The following is a 4,120-nucleotide window of genomic DNA, read 5'->3' on the forward strand; positions in this document are numbered from 1 at the left end:
CAAGGAAATTCCTGGGGCTATAGGGGAAATTCATGTAAATGGGGTGACAGCTTGAGGATAGGAGGCCAACTGGAGGGAGGGGGGCTGAGTAAACAGGAAGATATCATGGCTGTAAATTGGCCAAAGTGCAACAAAGGTGAACACAACATAGTGAACACTATGATGCTTGAGATCATCTTTACTTTTATTTTGTTACAGTGAATGACAAAAATACACGCAATAAGTTTCAAGTATATAATGTTTCAACACCAACCTCTTCAATTGTGTCCACTTCCCTCCACCAATGCCCCTCTCCACCACCCTCAGCTTGGGTTCCCACCCACCAGTCTGCCTCTAGGAGAGGTGCTTTTTACAACTTTTGGCCCTGTGGTTTATAGTACTGCTACTGATCAGGTTTCATGCATTACACATAATTACATTTCAGCTTCCCCTCCTTGTCCAGTAAAATAGTTAAATTTACCTAATGCATCGTTGCATTTCCTTGGCTATCTTATCCCTCCATTTCTCCGTTGGGCATACTTCTAACTGAAAGTCAATTCTAAGGATCATCTTTATTTCCTTCTGCCTCTCTTCTCTAACATCAGAATTTCTTTGCTTTGGTCTTACTTCTCTATAAATACCTAATGCTTTGAATTTATATAATTATAAAATAATTTTGTCTTTACAAATTTTAGGATCATGTGGGTTGCTAATTTGCACTTCCTAGAGCACTTCTAACTGTCTCTGTAAAAACACTATTTTATTCTGATTCTAAAGAAAATTAAGGACTCTTCATGTTCCTGGAATGAGCAGATATCACTGGGCTACAGTAGCACAGGACAGGGACGAGTGGAGACATTACCGGCACCCGCTCGAGCAGATCGAAGATTAACGGGATGACAAGTGATACAAGTGATCGATTTGCTCAAGTGGGCACCAGTAACATCTCCAGTAACATGCGGGTGGGATACTCTTGGTAACACGCGGGGCTCTCCGAGAAGGATGGAGGAATCAAACCCAGGTCAGTTACATGCAAGGCAAACACCCTACCCACTGTGGCATTGCTCCAGTGGGGATGTAGCTCAGTGGTAGAGCACATGCTTAGCATGTATGAGGTCCCGGGTTTGATCCCCAGCATCTCTTAATACATGTATAAATTAAATAAAAAGTAAAATTGTATGAGTATATCAATCTACGTAGAGAAATACTTTGACAAAATCCAAATCACTCATGACAAAAACCCTCAACAAAATACGAATAGAAGGAAACTTAAAGATAGTAATGGCCACTTACAACAAACACATACCTAGCATGACACTCAGCAGTGAAAGAATAAAAGATTTATTTCTCTTGAGATAAGGCATGTGGCTATGATGTTTTGTTCCTAGGACCCATAGAGCATGACTAATGTAAAGTAAGTACTCATAAGGAAGGATTACCATAGTATGGAATATCAGGAATTTTATACAAATTTCTTTTAGAATATAGCATCTTACCACTAACTAACTGAATGCAGCATAACTAAGTATGCTGCACACAGGGTACCTCATACTAGGGATAGCAGGAGTGCTTGTGACTAATTTTTTTCAGCACCCAAAATACACTGGACATTATAACATTTGCTAAACACCCAAAATATAATTTAAGATACAGTTAAAGTCCAATACAATAAGCTGATCATGTTTTGCACAAACTGAAAAAATAAAATCGATTCTGGGGACCAGAGAGATTGCACAGGGTCCTTGCTTTGCATGTAATTGATATTGGTCCCAACTGACATCAGTTCAATTCCCAGCAAGGTATATAGTCCCCAAGCCCAACTAGGAGAGATCTCTAAGCATAGAGCCAGGAGTTAGCCTGAGCACAAATTTGCCTTGTACTCTGCTTGCCCACGTTCTATCCTCAACATCCCATATTGAGTGCTCCTGAGCCACCGGCAGGAGTGGTCCCTGACAGAAGAGTCAAGAGTAACCCCTAAGTACTGCCAGGTGTGACCCCCCCAAAACAAACAAACAAACAAAATCACCAGAACAAACTGTGAGGTCAACATTGCCGTCAAAAAAAAAAAAAAAAGAATTGGAACAAATCTCGGAACCCAACAGCTTTTGGAAGAAATATGTCTGGACTCCTCATTAGGTTACCAGCCCCAGGCCACCCCAGGTGGGAAAAGGTGCTGATTCACCGCCTATTCCCTCTGGCGGCTCAAGGTCTGCCATCTTCCAGAGACCAATAGATAGCCAGGTACGGGCCCGCAGTGATGAGACATGTGAGCAAATGGATGACAACGGGACAACAATGCTACAGTGCTATTCTTTTTATAATATCTCGTTTCTCTTGCAGTATTTTAAGAATACGGTCCATAGTGTATAAACACATAGTGCAACTTATGTGTTGATGTGCTATTTATGTTGTTGCTTAAGTTTCCAGTCAAGAGTAGGGCTAGAGCAGTTAAGTTTGAGGAAATCAAAAGTAATAAAGAAAAGGGAAAAGGGTCAGCATCACGACCGATAAAAGAACACCAGCTTCCTCTTTGCTGATCCAAGATTATAAAAGAGTAGATTATATGAAGGTTATTTATTTCACAGAACAGAAAAGACATAATGAAGGTGAAAGATAATAAGAAGATAAAAATTGTGTTAAATTGACTACTATGTATCTAGTGACTCTGATCAGCTTGATCTGGGTTTCTTAAAGTTTGGCAGTTTCATTTGTTCTTATGCAATGGATTGAAGAATCGGGATATTCTAAGAATCTCAAACATCAAATATCTGGAAAGAAAGTAGAACATATAGTGGTGAAAGGTTGTTGTTGAGGAATCAGTAGGCCTAAAGGGTTGTCCGTCTATAATTATCAGCAATAGCTGATTCATAGCTATAAATCACAGTTGAATCACAGCATGGAAATATAATGGGAGAAAATCTACAAATATGTGTAATGTCATGACTCTTAATTAAAAAGAGTATTTTAAGTCAGTATTTTAACTAAATATTTTTATTCTGTGTATTTCTCAGTTCAGAGTAATGTGCTTACATGAGTCTATGGCAAATGGGGACTCCAAACAACATGACTGAATTCTTTCCAATCTTTATTTTTTGTTCCCCACTGCCTAGCTTATAGTGTGAATAACTCTCCACCACTGTAGCAATATGTCCCTTCTCACCCCTAACAATGCAGAGAAAACCTGACAATACTATTCAAAACTAATGGATGATATCAACTCTCAACAAAATGGAGATTTCGAAGATTATGAAACATTAAAAAGGACATACATAGGATAACCACAGACAATACTAAACTTCATGGAGAAAAACTAAAAGGCTTTCCTGTGAAACTGTGGACCAGACAAGTATGTCTCCCCTCAACATTATTATTTATCATTGCGTTGAAGTTTTAGCCAGAGCAACAAGGCAATAAGAAGAACTAGAGATTCACATTGGTAAAGATGCTCAACTGTCACCAGTCACAGATCACATGATACTATACATTAACACCTTTCTACACTCACGATAGAAGTCGGACAGCATTTGTGCCATTTGGCTAATGTTTGATGTTATGAGAACGATGTCGTTAGAGAAGCGGAGGTGGTGTCGTTGCCAACCGTCTATCTTCATTCCCATTCCTTCCCATTCCAGTCATCATATGATGTTCTCGAGGGTGGCACTGACTGATTTTGGTGAAGAGGTGTCGCCCTGCAGAATCCCTCTCTTTATGTCAATGATCACTTCCTTGTAGAATGGTGAGATCCTAGTGGTGACTCCGCAATACAGTTTGCAGAGGATCTTGATGCTCTGAGTTTGAGCACCCTGTTTGGCTAGGGCTTTGATGACTGCTTAGTCTCAACAGAATTGAAGGCCTTCTTTAAATCGATGAACGTTAGACAGAGTGGCATCTTGAACTCTCGTGAAACTTCAATGAGTTTGATCACTGTGTGGATATGGTCGATCATGCTGAATCCTTTTCAGAACCTGGCTTGCATGCATGGTTGTCCTTCATCTAGTGTTCTGCCTAGTCTATTCAGGATAACTCTAGTGAACAACTTGTAGATGATGGATAACAGGCAGATTGGGCGATTGTTGCCGATGTCATGGATGTCTCCATTCTTGTACAGCAGAATGGTCCTGCTGGTTTTCCACTGGGATGG

The 4,120-nt window shown here is 40.1% G+C and overlaps 1 non-coding gene across 1 annotated transcript; it reads left to right on the top strand.

The window, feature by feature from the left end:
* The first annotated feature begins 1,050 nt into the window (after nucleotides 1-1,050).
* Nucleotides 1,051-1,122, top strand: TRNAA-AGC (transfer RNA alanine (anticodon AGC)). Its single transcript has one exon. It is a non-coding gene; the product is annotated as a tRNA-Ala (tRNA).
* The last annotated feature ends 2,998 nt before the right edge of the window (nucleotides 1,123-4,120 follow it).

The sequence above is a fragment of the Sorex araneus genome, chromosome 6 (genome assembly GCF_027595985.1).
Source record: "Sorex araneus isolate mSorAra2 chromosome 6, mSorAra2.pri, whole genome shotgun sequence".
Lineage (NCBI taxonomy): Eukaryota > Metazoa > Chordata > Mammalia > Eulipotyphla > Soricidae > Sorex > Sorex araneus.